Source organism: Lynx rufus, unplaced genomic scaffold (genome assembly GCF_022079265.1).
Source record: "Lynx rufus isolate CCGP_SWC_20201006 ecotype Redwood Valley unplaced genomic scaffold, mLynRuf1.p SCAF_3, whole genome shotgun sequence".
NCBI lineage: Eukaryota > Metazoa > Chordata > Mammalia > Carnivora > Felidae > Lynx > Lynx rufus.
This window is the reverse complement of record NW_025814845.1, coordinates 11943902-11959001: the sequence shown is the minus strand read 5'-3', so window position 1 is coordinate 11959001 and position 15100 is coordinate 11943902. Positions and strand designations below refer to the sequence as shown.

Genomic DNA, 15100 nt, shown 5'->3' with positions numbered 1-15100 from the left:
TTTCTACAGTCAAAAACGTAAATGCAGCATGAAGAGTCTGTATTTCATAGAAATATGGAGCTGGAAAGAACTTTAAAATATAGGTGGTCTCTTCTCAGCTCAGAGAATGGAGGCACAGAAAGGTTAAGGGACCTCGCCAGCATGACACAGAGCACTGATTCCCAGAGGAGTTCTCGGACCATGTTACTTCTCCATTAATTCTCCTGTGAATCATTTTACAGCCTGAAGACTCCCTGTGCAATAAAAGTTTATTAGCCATGTGTCAGGAACTTTGCTAGGTGCTGGAGTTACAGCGATTTATGAGACATAGCCTGTGCCCTAAAGGACATCACAGTCTAATGGTAAAGGTAGGCACAAAACATGCTACAGAATCTAATAAGTGAAATGCATACAGAAGAGAAACACATAGCCCAGCATAGAGGGGTCACAGCAGAGATATTAGAGTGACCTCCAATCTGAGTCTTAAATGATAAGTGGGAGTAGAATTTTTCCAGGCAGGTTGTGGAGACAGGGGTAGGAAAAGGTCCATGCATAGGAAAGGATTAGCTAGGAGATACACATAAGAAAAAGCAGTGTGCTATGTTGGAAAGAGGGTGAGGTATAGACAAAATATAAGCATCTCATTGCTGCTGGAGTATGAAAGGTGAAGAGGAAGTTAGCAGGCAGTAAGTCTGCATGAGTAGGTCCAAACCTTGAAATGCCTACGAGGCCATATTTAGAAAATGTGGAGTGATTGGAGAATTTTCAATAGGAGTGTCATATTGGGTTTGTATTTATGGGACCTTGGTCCCGGCATGCTCTAAGGAGTCAAGGAAAGCAGAGAGATTAGCTAGGAAGTTGGTACACTAATTCAGTTTTGAGATTTCAGAGACATAAATTAGGGCAGAGAAATTGAGATGCAGACAGAGGAGACAGATGTAGAGAGATATAGATAGATAGGAATTGTGAAGGGTTTCTTACATAATGAGAGTTTCTAGAAGAGCAAGTTTTGATCTTCAAACTGACCCCAAAGGAGAGAGAAAGTAGGCTTTCTTATAGCTCACCAAGATGTAGGGTGGAAGGGGACAGTGGGGCAAGAGCAGGAAAGTTGTTCACAACCAAACGTTAAACATGGAGCCACACCCTTGATTTACAAATGGATTCCCTTGCCTTCAGTGGCCAAGCATTCCATGATAAATAATAAATAAGATAAAAGTCTAGAAATGGCAGAGCTAAGGTGTTTATGGTCTTTAAGCTTAAACTATTCACACATAGATTCCAGTGACCAGGAGTCGCAAAACCAGGAAATCAAGGATGGCAAAGGGGCAAGCCATCTAGGACTCAAGAAAGATTTCCATTTCAGAGGGGCAGTGGAGCACTCAACCCAGAAACTAAACCACGAAGTTACAAATCCAGCCAAAGGAAGAAACATAAGAAGGTAAGATCCGAATGCCAAACCTGCTGCTGATCAGAGGTTCACAAGTCGTCAGGAATTTGGCCAGACTAAGCCTGCAGGTGAAGGTTATTATCAACTGCATCTGGGAGATGCCAGAGTCATGTCACATTTTCAAGAGCTTGCAGCCTAGTTAGTCGAGAGGGAAAGAATTCCTGTGAGTCATACACGGCACACCTTACCTGTAGAAGACAACCAAGGCCATGATCGGAATGAAGACCAGAATGATCAAAGTTCAAATTTTAAGACCTCATGCCAAGTTTATAAACCTACATGTTCTATTCTTTTGGTTAATCCAAAGAGGAAAGAGGAGAGATTTTTCAGTTCTTTAGGACAAGCAGCCTGTCTAAGAAGGCTTGAGAAGAAGATAAAGATTCTTACTGGGTTTTGTGACTGACTACCTGGATGCAGTTGAAATTTTGCTATTCAAAGAGAGCTGAGACAATCACACAAGTAGAATTTAGTCTTCTGTTAAATTCTTTACTTCTTTTTTTTTCAGAAGTCACAACCTGATCCATTAAGCTCCTGCTTTCATTTAGTGGTTCTCTCTCTAAGCTGACATCCCATAACACAGGGACATTTTCCAAATATATTTATGCCATCAGTTGAAAAGAATTCCCACCATTAACACACTGTCAAAGACATCATCACCGAAACTGCTAAGTGTTTATACAGAGTCATGGAATCTCAGCAGTTTATTTGAGAGCCTATTGTGCACATTTGTGCCTCAAATATCTCAGCCTTAAGTGGGTCCTTATTAACAGTAGATATAATAACGTTACTATATTCTGGAGGGAAAAATGAAGGCTGATTAGGCTGGCTTTTCAGTAATGGAGAACCAGTGTCATAATAGAAGGCAGAGGAGTTTGAAAACATGACAAAATTTTCTGAAAGCTGGATGATATATAAAACATTTGATTTATCATCTCTGTACAGCCAAGAGTAGGAACTTCTAAATAGGGTGTTTTGAAACTCTCCTTTTTTAGCACAGTGGTTAAAATCATAGGCATTGGAGCCAGAAAGCTTGGGTTCAAATCCTGGTTCTGACACTTTCCTGATCTGTCACTCATCCATAAAAACAATAGGAATTAATAACTGGACTTACCTCACAGGGTGGTGGGGAAGAAATCAACATTCACAAGATGCTTAGAGCAGAGCTCAGATTATAACAGCACTGTACAAACAACATTAGATGAGCATGGGGTATTATTTTTCTTGGGAGTTGATCCTGATAGGTCATTCCCTCACCTTTCTGTCTGAGGACTGATAATTAGAGTGTCAGACATTTCACTGTTTACTCATGTGCTCAAATCATGGCAAAAGCTATACTGTGAGTACAATAAATCCTCTCAATTGTTGCCACATTACTGTAGTTTTAATTCTTCAGTTAATTCTCCAAATTGGCTCAAATTCTCTATCATCCTTGTCATTTTCACCTAATTCCATAATTAATTCTTGATGGGATTTGGTTCCCAATGCTATTTGCGTTCTAAAACAGTCAGGGATTGGAAAGCAGCAGGGTAATTGCCTTGACAGCGTTTTGCTTGGTTTTGTGAACCTTGTTTTGGATATATTCTAGAAAGAAGGATCCAAGATTTGTGGAATTCAAAATCTCATCTTGGCAGCAATAGCATTTGACTTTGCACAGATTGTTAAAGAGGTGAGGTACTTTGCTCAGCAGGTGAGAAAATTATTTCTGTTAGCCATTATGACTGTCATGATTTGGGGAAGCAATTCAGAAAACCACTTTTATAATACTGAAAGGTTTCCTTGACTTTCACTAAAAGAATGGGGGAGCATTAGCAAAATTAATTTAGTCAAAGCAAAGCAATAACCAATGTAATCATCATTTTGCAGATGCATTATTCATTCAGTCATTAATTCAACAATTATTTATTGGGTGTTTTCTATGTGTCTCTTACTGTTTTGGTGTCACAATAAAATGGTGAATAAAACCTGGGCCTGGCATCCATATGCCATAGTCTAATAAATTTTAGAAATGTGGTTTTGAATATTAATTCCAAGTATCTACGAGTATAATTGAGAAAGCATTTTTCTTGCTATTACCTCTAATCAGTCCCAATATTCTTGTGTACACAATAAAACAAATGTACTTGGATTACATTTTAAACTCAGAAGTTTAGAAATAAAGATGATTCTGGGAGAAACTTCCTCAACCACTGGATATATCCCTGTGGTTAATTGTTCAGTCTCAGTGCCATGTGTAAGAGGGATCATTATTTCACTCAGTGGTTCATAACTGTTCTAGACTGTAAGATCTTACAGGGACCATTTTTATTGGTCTTCATATTCCCAGTGCCTAGAAGAACATCTGGAATAATGGTTCTTAGTTCTGGCATTTTTCATTCTTTCATCTTTTATATAGCCATATTAATATGGTTGTCTGGACTTACTGTGGGCCTACAAATGAAGAATCTTCCAAGGTATGGACATGTCTATTTTAAAATAGCCAAGAGAGGTTTCAGATGCTCAGTTAGGCTTGAGGGTTGGGTCCCACCAGTATAGAACTATTAACTGAATGAGTGAGTGAGTGAGTGAACGAATGAAAAATGTCATCACAAATGTGTACAGAAATCATGTTACATATTTCGTTGATATGTACGCCCAAATTTTAAACTTTCCTGCAACAGAATTGAAAGTGATTTAAATAAACAACTGTCCTTGCCAGTCTTCTATTTGCAATTATCCAATTTGTCAATACCATATATGTCTTACTTCCATTAACTTCTGTATTTCCAAAGGAGAGCTGTACCCATTAGAGACTAGAAAGCTTTCGCTAGGCTGACTCACAAATTAGAGGGAAGGTTCACAAGATGTGAACTAGTTGATTTTTCAGGCAAGCAGGGTGAGTAAGGAGAAAAGTCATTCAAATACCTGGGACCTGAAGGCCAAAATCTTCCTAGAACTCAGAGATGCTAAGAGTGAAGAGCAGCTGGTGTTCAGCAAGCAGCCCACAAGTTGCAAGGGAAAGTAATGACTCAAGGCAAGTACTTGCACTAATATTTTGTCCCAGAGTCCTCTTTTCAGTATCTATTAACTTTCCACAGGAAAGTTAACACTTAAATATAGGATCTTAAGGACGAGCTAGTAACGTTATGAATTCTGTTAGATTTACACAAATCTTAAATGAAGTCATGATTCCTTTGCACACTTTTGCACATTTAGGATATGCCTAGAATGTGTTTTTTTTTTAAATGCTAGTAATACTGAGAAAACATATGGATAAGAATAAGCTTTGCCAACAATTTTAAGCTCTGAATAATTGCAATGCAAGAAGTGATTAATTACTAAGTGTTTTAATACTAATTCAATTAACTCCATTCATTTTCCTCACCACACTGTCTTTAATTAGCTGATTTGCCATTAAAAACAGCACATTTGTGACAAGAATTGTACAGGAAAAGAAAAGGAACATGCTGTCATTTGAATTCAAATGCTAATTTACAACCAGAGCCTAGGGAAAGAAATACATTTTGTTTACAAAAAAATCAAAAAGGAAGAAAGACAAACAAAAAACTCACTGCTAGGCAATAGTAAACATATATTCATCTAACTATAAATATCTTCTATAATATAAAGCTTTTAGAATGAATTGTCAGTTAGGAACAACATTTCAGGAATTGCTTCTACAATTCAATCAAATTTAATATAATTTTAATGTTTTTCAAAAGCATTTTTTCTTCCAATGTTTTTACTGCAGAATACAAACATGTTAATCTAATTGCTTGTGACACCACTAATTCCCAAGATTGGATCATTTGATTTTCAGGATAGGTGAGAATCAGATTTCTAGCAGAAAGAACCATCATTATATTGGAACTTAATTGAATACTTGACCTCAACCTGATCTGCAAAGTTATTAATGGGCTAGCATTTATGTAAATTGATATTGCTTTATCATCTTCTTCTTTCCATTTATGTAAAGGGCATTGTGCATAGAATGCCTGGAAGGATGAGTTACATTAAATAATAACAAGGAATATTTTATTCATTTATAGCTTACCTTTCTGGATTACAGATCGTTTAGTATCATAGCAAGTATGCTTTCTCTATTATAACATTCTCAATGCAGCAGCATGTTCATTAAATACCATTGTTAAAGCATATGACATTGTTTCGTAATCTCTGTAGGTAGATGCCATTTTGGTGGTGTAAAGGTGAGTTGTTATGTGGTAAAAGAAAAATGACACAGAAGCCAGTATTTATTCAGAAAGGTGGAAATGGCAGACATCATTTTCCAATCTGATTTTAATCAAGAAATTAAAATAGTATCTAGTTGTATTTGAAAAGTACTATATCAACAGGATAACACCTGTTGGTCTGTCACTTTGGCTTGCAATTGTGCTATTAAAATGTTTTCGTTAAGAATTTATATTTTCATAAAGGACAAAACATAATAGTAAAACAATTGACACCAGTTTATTTCAATTAACATAAGCAATATCAACAATATTTAACTTCAAAAACAGATATAAAAACACGTTCACTTAAAAATTGCTAGTCTTTGAAAACATTCCTCAAAGAAAAACTGTTATCAGCTCTTATAACTCTACTTGTTTTCTAGGGGCAAGATTAAAGGCTATAGCACCAAGATACTTCAGAAGAAGGTGTCTCGCGAAGATTTAATCACTATTCCACCTGGTTCCCTATATGTGCTGAAAACTGATACTTAGTTTATGGCCTAGCAAAGATGAAGTTTGGAGATCAGTGATAAATTTGATTTTATCACTTGATTTTATTACCTGTCCCACTTCTTTTCTAAATGTTTTTAATGCTTGTCTATTTTTGAGAGAGAGAAAGAGCATGAGCGGGGGAGGGGCTGAGAGAGAGAGAGACATACTACCTGAAGCAGGCCCCAGGCTCTGAGCTGTCAGCACAGAGCTTGACACAGGCTTGAACTCACAAGCTGTGAGATCATGACCTGAGCCAAAGTCGGACCCTTAACTGACTGAGCCACCCAGGTGCCCCTCCTCTCCCACTTTTTGTAGCCCCTTTTTTTCTCCTTCCTTCTTTTCTGATTTCAACATGCCACATGTCGTTATAGTCCTTGCTTCCCAAGGCACCAACCACTGTAGCTTGCAAGGCCTGATGTAATCCATTTCCCACAATGGGAATAGAGTTGAATTTGCCAGGATCTGCTTTGGGCCTAGAGTGAGTATTGAGACAAGATAGGATAATGCGTCAATGACAATTGGGGTGGGCGTGCTGGCAATGCCAGCAACAGTTTTATACGAGAAATCACTCACTCCTAACCCCCATGATAATTCATTGAACCTGAATCCACCACTGTTGAATTTAGATCCTACATAGTGGTCTAAGGACCATCCGTGGGAAAGTTAAAACAACAATGACACTCCATTTGGCATTATGAGAATTACATTTGCCTCATGGATCTCTGTAATATATAGCATAGTGGTTTACAGGGGAAACTTTGGAACCAGACATATCTGAATCTGACTACCAGCCTCAATGCTTATTAACTATGTAAACTTGGGCAAAAACACAAAGCGATTAAACGTCCGGTTTCTCATGGAAGCATAATAGTACTTTTCAGAGAGGACTGTAGAATAGATTCCATTAAATAAAGGCTATTCGGCACTTAACACACCATCATGCCCATGGTAAATGTTCAGTAAATGTTAGCTATATTGTTATTATCATTATTATTATTAGAGTCATCAATGATGGTGAGCAATAACAGTGTTCATCAAGCAGCCTCCCACATCTCCAGCTTCCACTGCAATTTGTTGGGACCATGTGATTACTACTGGCAAATGAAATGTGAGGGACAATGGTGTACATCACCTCCAGACTGAGGCAATTAAGAGGTAGTGTGCTTCCTTCACCTCTCTCTCATTCCCTGCTACTGTGACCTTGGAGACTACATATTCCAGATAATATAGCTACAAAGTAGAATAGTTCCAGCAATTTAGATTGAACTTTATATGAGTGGGAAATAAATCACAGACATAGACATGCTAGGGCTATTTTATTTTATTTTATTTTATTTTATTTTATTTTAATTTACCATAACATAGCCTAGACCAAACTATCAAATACAGGTATTTTGAGATAAAGATGATAAATCTAATTGCTCCCATTTTATAGTAGGAGATACTAAGGTTCAAAGATTTAAAACAATTTCCCTAAGCTTCCAAAGATAATTAGTGATGTTACCAGGATTCGCTTTCAAATCTTTCCATCCTGTGGAATGTTTACTATAATCTAGAGAACTTGGATTATGATCACCATAATAAAAGAACATTTATGATGAAGATCTGAATCTATGCAAAGCCTCTCAGTCAGCCAGCATAGCATTAACAATCTCTAGACTTACCCTCACCAAAGTAGGTGCTTATAGAATAAGAATAGCACTGTATATTAAACTCTAGTATTCATTGTAAGAAAGGTATTTTTATTATAGTAGGTGTCACTTGATGGTAGGTTAATTATTAAAATATCATCTGCTTCACTGGAAAAAAGAAATCCTTGGATTGATTTTCCAGGCATCTAGTGTTTCACAGGCTCACCTTGTCACCTTGAAATTTCAGAGATGTTGAGCATAGATCACTCTTTTCCCTCTAGAAATACAATTCAGTAATTCAGGGCAAATAAACTAAAATTTGCTTATCTTATTCCTAGGAGAATTGTGGCTTTTGGAATCCTCACTCTTTCTTTGGCCTCAAATGGATTTAATCGTCATTATAAAACTAATAAATTAAACTGAGTGCCAAAATTGTTACTGAGTTGACTGATATCATTGATGTGTCATCGCTGTTCCCCACCCCCACCCACCAAACTCCCTTCCTAATTTGCCAGGTGGAACAAACACGATCAGGCTTACATCTTGCCTATTATTTCAAGGAAATTACTTGCATTCTGAATACTTTCCACTGTTAATAGGTTTTCTTTTTTTTTAGACAAATTGGTATTCATTATGTTTCCTTTGGAAAAAAAATGCATTCAAGTTTCTTAAAGTTCCAAAAAAACACCTTTAGCTGGTTTTATTTTCTTTCTCAATATGTACTCAGAGCCCATTCTAACAGAGTTCATACAAAAGCATTTGCTTTTTTGTGCCAATTCTAAAGAGCAATAATGTTTTTAAAGAGAAAACTTTGCTTTTAACAATTTCAGCTGAGTTTTTAACAGTTTTTGAGTAAATGAATTATACAATGCACACTGGATATTTCAACAGACCTAGGATCTAGTTTTAGTTCTTCCAGTAACTAGCTATTTGAAAATAGAAAACTCGCTTACTCGTATTGAGCTTTAATTTAAAATCCAGTAGTGTGGGAAGACAAAGCTCTCTAAGGTCACTTCCATCTCTACCTCTGCACACCGATGTATATACATGGTGCTTTCAATTTAATCTCACCTGGATTTGTGCAATATATTCCTAGCTAATCCTCTGTAGTTAATCTTTTATCCACCACCCACCAAACAGTTCTCTTCCCTGTAGTCACTCATTTTTCAATAGCTTCATAAAGTTACAATTTCCATATGATAAAAGTTCTCCACTGTAATTGTGTAATTCAACAATTGTTAGTAAATTCATAGAGTATTTTGCAATCACCACAATTTAGAATATTTCTATAAACTCCCAATCTCTCTTGTACCTGTGTATGTTTAGTCCTGACTCTCACTAACAATGTGAGACAATGGCTGATCTACTATGCGTCATTACAAATTTGCATTTTCTGGGCATTTCACCAAATTCAGTTATACGATATGCAGTCTTTTGTGTTTGGCTTCTTCCACTTCGCATAATAGTTTAAGTTTCTACCATATTATAGTATGTATCAGTAGTTCATTCCTTTTTATTGATAAATAGCATTACTTTATAGGGATACTACCACATATTGTCTATCCATATACCAGATGGTGGAAATTTGGATTGTTTCCAAATTTTGGCTATTATGAATAATGTTGCTATGAACATTTGTGTACATATTGTTTTAGGAGCATAGGTTTTCTTTTCTTCGGGAAGATTATTAGGTGTGGAATAGCTGGATCTTATGAAAATGGTAACTACTTAAGAAATTGCCAACTGGTTTTGCAAAGAGTTGTATCATTTTACATTCTAAGCAGCAATGTACAAAAGATTCATTTCTTCCGCATCCTGTTCAAATCTTGGTATTGTCTCTCTTTTTGGTGATAGTCATTGTAGTTGGTGTGTGGTGGTACCTCACTGTGGTTTCAATTTGTGTCTCTCTAATAGCTGATATTGTTGAGCATTTTCATGCACTTACTAGCTTTCACTAGTGAAGTCTTTAGTGAAATGTCCATTCAAAATTTTGCCTATTTCAATCGGGTGGATGGTCTACTTATGATTAAATTGAGAGAGTTCTTTATATATTGTGGATACAAACCTTTTACAGTTATATGACTTACAGATATTTTCTTTTAGTTTGTGCATTTTCTTACTGGTATATTTGAGGCACAAAAGTTTTTAGTTTTGAAGAAGTCCAATTTGTAGAATTTTTCTCTTACCATGGTCATATCTTAGGATTCACTGAGCAACCTAAGGTCACAAAGATTATCCTACATTTTCTTTTAGAAGTTTTATAGTTTTAGCTCTTACATTCAGGTATCCAATCAATTTTGAGTTAATGTTTCGCATATGGTGTGAGTTAAGGATCTAAGTTTCTCTCCTCCTTTTTCCCCTCTCTTCCCCTCCTCCTCCTTTCCTTCCTCCTCCTCCTTCTTTTTGCATAGAGATTTGCAATTGTCTCAGCATCATTTGGACTCACAATTGTGTTTCATTATTCTCTATACCTATCTTTGTGCCAGTATACTACCTTGATTACTGTGCTTTTATATAGTATGCCTTGAGATCAGATAGTGTACATTCTCCAACTTTCTTCTCTTTCAGAAGAGTTATGACTGCTCTTAGTTCTCTGAATTTCCATATAAAGTTTAGTTATCAATTTCCATTTGAAGAGACTACTGGGATTTTTAAAGAAAATGCATGGAATTTATAGATCAATCTGAAAAGAATCATCTTTTAACAAATATTGAGTCTTCCAGTCCAGGAAATGAAATGCCTTTTCATTTATTTTAAATCATCTTTAATTTCTCTCAGTGATGTGTTGTAGTTTTCAGCGCATCTTGCATTTTATCTTCTATTATAACTAAGAGTTTTATTATCTTTGATGCTATTATAACAAGAACTGTTTTGCTTATCGACTTCAAGTTTTTCAGTGCTAGTGTATAGCAAGAAATTTGTAGGAACCATCCTTATCCCCATGGATTCTTTAGGATTTTTTTTCAGAGCATCAATATCATATAAACATTTTACTTCTCCTTTTCCAATATGAATCTCTCTGTCTCTCTCCCTCTCACTCTCTGTTATTGCCTTATCACACTGATTAGAACCTTAATTAGCAATGTTCAGTAACATTGACAAACCAGACATCTTCCCTTTATTCCAAATATTAGAAAAAACATATTGTCTTTCAACAATAATTTTGATGTTACCTGTGAAGATGCCCTGTAGCAAGTTGAGTAAGTGCTCTTCTGTTCCAATTTTGAGGGGAGTTTTTATCATAAATGAGTGTTGCAATTTTTAAAATGTTCTTTCTGCAACTATTGAGATAATCATGTTGATTTTTGTCCTTTATTCTACTAATAAGGTATATAATATACATGGATTTTTGGTTATTCAACCAACCTTGCGTTCCTGGAATAAGCTTCACTTGGCTGTGGCATCTAATCCTTCCGTAGATTGCTGGACTTGGTGTGATAACTCTTGATATGGAATTTTTGTGCATATATTCATAATGAATATTAGTATGTAGTATTCTTTTCTTGTGAACTTTTAGTTATCAGGGTAACACCTGAGTCATAGTTTTGAGTTAGGTAGCGTGCCCTTCTTCTGTAAGAGTTCTTGAAAGATTGTCATTTATTCTTTAAATATCTGAATAGAATTTTCCAGTGCAACCATCTGGGCCTGGGCTTTTCTTTGAGGAAGATTTTTAATTAGTTATTCAATCTGTTGTTGAATCCCACTAACAGATTTTTAGTTTCAGTTACTGTACTTTTCCTTTCTTAAATTTTAATTTAGTTCTTAATTTTAATTTATAATCCTTTTTTTTTACCATATCTATTTTTGATTTATTGTTGTCATGCTTTCCTTTAAATCCTGAAATATGCTTTTCTTTAGTTCTTTGAACACATTTATATTTGCCTTTAGGTCTTTGTCTGCCAAGTGCAACATCTGAGATCCCCTCAGTGACAGTTTGTATTGACTGTTTTTTTCTGGTCCAGGCCACACATCTTTGTTTCTTTGCATATCTCAACATTTTTTGTTGGAAACTGGACATTTTAGATAAGGTAGTTGTAACAACTCTGTTTTTTTGTGGGGTTTTTCCCACACAAAGATTGTTGGTGGTTTTTGTTTGTGATTTCATTTCATTTCTTTTCTTATCTTCATTTAATAGTTTCTTGGACTAAATCTATGAAATCTGTCTCCTCTTCAGTTTGTAGTTATTGATATCTTTGCTCAGTTCATTTTTATTATTCTTGGTTTTTCTTTTAATATATTTTTTAAAATACACCCAGTGTTAGTATACTTTAGTCATCAACTAATAATTGGACAGAAGTTATGCTCACCCACCTCAAGTCGGTAAGATTTTGGTGTGCTGCATATGAGATATATCTGCATATGTGGAAAAGTTCATTAAAATTCAGATCATTATCACAACTACTCTAGATTTTACTTTCCACTGAGCCCTTTTTGGTTTTCTATGTGCATGTGAGCATCTTCAGATTTGGTCAGAGGTGTGGTTGGTAGGTCTTTTCTTTCTCAGACTCAGTCAAGCCTCAAGCATGTTCCTATACACTTGGTTCAACGATTACCACATTGGGCCAATAGAACCCTTGGTTTTCCCTGTGATTAAGAGTGGGCATCACCACCACTATGAACTGAAATAGTGCCTTTTGATGGCAGCAGAAGCTATGGTTCCTCATGTCTTGCCATGCTTTGGTAGAACTTTCATATCTACTGTCTTGTGGGGGTGTGGATGGGTAGGAAACAGCCTTGAGCCAGAATATCACAGAGTCCCACTCTTCTGGTGAGAAGTTCAGAAGTTTTTTTTTTGTTTTTTGTTTTTTGTTTTTTTAAACAAAATACTTCTCATACTATTTTATGCCTTTGGTTTTATTAATTTCCAAATCACTGAAAAGATTTATTTTTTGCTTTATTTCTGTGTGTGTGTGTGTGTGTGTGTTATTTTTACAAAATATGGGGGAGGATTTGCCTACCTTTCTACCCAATTGTAGTCTGAAGCCACTTATTTTTGTTATATATATATATATATATATATATATATATTCTATATATTTATATTTATTTATATATTCATGTTTCTCTGCTTAAAACACATTAGTGGCCTCCCCTTTTCCTTAAGATAATACCTTTCACAATCTTAATATTTAGTACCCCATCTATTGCATCTCTATGGCAATATTTCACTCCATGCATCCCCTTCTCCCTATGGTCTACCACACCGGCTTTATTTGATGCTCTGTGTCCCCTCCTGCCATATTGCCTTCATAGTTGGTGTTTCCTGCCTGGAGCACCTTCTCCCCCTTTCCCCCACTCCAAAGCTAACTCTTTTTTCCCTCAGATTTTACCTCAGTCATCATTTTATTATCTTTCCAGCTAGATTAATTGTCCTATTAAAAATTCTTAAGCAGCAAATAATTCTAAACCTTAGTATTTACCGCATTATTTTCTCTTTATTTATTGCAGGCTGAGAAATAATCTGTTTTGCTTTCCATCATATTCTCAGTGCCTGACAGGATGCCTGGCATTCATTAAAATAAACAGCTGAAGGATCATTTTCTTAAACATTTGTTAAATATGGGGTCTGATTATCCTGAGCTGGTAAATAAAGTTTGACATATAATTTCTTTACATCCACTATGAACCAGACACCTTGGCAGGCATGTAGAATACAAACATGAATTAGATGCATTAAGATCACTTTTGCACATATTAATTCGAATGGGCATTTTCTGCTTTAACTTTATTCCAGTAAAAATACTATCCCTTGAACTAGGCCAGGTAATACTTCTCTCCACAATTGAACGTGACATAGGCAAAGCAGTTTATGCAAAGTATCATTGGACACAATGAATTAATGTTTTGAAGTTAAATTTTAATGTTTCACTGATTTCTGTATTTAACGTATAAAATTGTTTCTCTTTCCAGGTTGTAAAAGAGATAGAAGTATGAGAAAATTATACTAGTTTTATAAAGTAAATATTTAAATAACATTATGCTAAAGGTAATGCAATCAATGACAGAAGTCCACAGGTAAAATTTTCTCATAAAATTGTACTTTACCTGACTTATACGTGAGCAACATAGAAACAGCTGATTTTATAATGTTTTTGCTGTCAGAAGAAAAAGAAGTAGAGAAGCAGAAGGTAGAAGAGAAAGGGGAGAAAGAAATGGGAGGGAATGAAGAAAAAGAATTGTTGTATGCGTAGATACTATGGAAAAGTATCCTGTTGTTCCCGCCTGCTCATCGCTGTGTCATTTGCCGTGTCTTACCGGAAGCAGTATGTTCCTCCGCCATTGGCAGCCGTGGCCACGTGATCTGCTGTAACCAAAGGGTTATAACCAGAAGTGATGTATATCCAGAGCATGTTTTGCCAGTTCTTTTGTCTTTCTCCTTTGCCACAAGAATCGCACGTTCTGGAAAGAGGCCTTTCCATTAGCCTGAATCCTAAAATGAGAAAATGTGCGGAGCAGAGCCCCCATGTAACCCACAGCCATTATTTGAAATGGGGAAATAAACCACTGTTGTTGAAATCCTCAACGAGTTTGGGGTTATGGCAGTCATACCTAGGAAATGAGGACCAAAACAAGCATTGTAAATTGTTGAGAGATTTTTGAGGGAAAAAATAGAGAATTCTGGATTTCTGCTTTTTAAATGCCATTTTATTGCAGTGAAAATAAGCCATGTTAACCTGATACACATTTCCAAATGTTTGTGCACACAGAAACTACATAAGAATAGTGAAACAAGTTAAAATAACAGCCGCTCCAAAGAATCAATTATTGTTTTCCCCAAGAGCCATTGAAGGAAGTTAGTTTCCCAAAGTCGCTTTGATAAAAGTGATACTCCACAGGCATTACCCCGGGCTTGGATATGAGCTTCCTGCACTATAGTTTCCAAATGTGGAAGGTAACAGTGTTTGAACTTCAGAAGATAGAAGGAAAAGACACTGATCCTGGGGACTCACAGAAGACTAGATACCCAAAAACTGTTAAATGGGGGGGGGGGGTCTTAGTATTCTTTTTGTTTAAACAACTAACTACAAATTTAAGAGCAAGACACCTTCTTAGGTAGCTCTCAACTTACTTTATTTTACTAATTTCACGCATCGTGATTTTATTTTATTTTCACATATTGTGATTTTATTTTAATTTATTTTACTGAAATTTTCACTTAATTTTATTTTCTTAGCTGTAATAACTAAAGGGCATGGTCTGAGAAGTCCATTTTCATCAGTTCCTGTTCCCAAAGGAGGAATGTAGAGAAGGGACACAGGGCTTGATGCGTTTCAAGGCTTTTTTTAAAGGACATTTATTGGAAAATGGTGATCCAAAACCATGGAAGCCAGGTTGGATGTTGT

General features: G+C 35.9%; 1 pseudogene; it reads left to right on the top strand.

Annotated features, from left to right (window-relative positions):
• Positions 1-13691, top strand: part of LOC124520487 (probable ATP-dependent RNA helicase DDX10) — a 34038-nt pseudogene extending 20347 nt beyond the window's left edge.
• The last annotated feature ends 1409 nt before the right edge of the window (positions 13692-15100 follow it).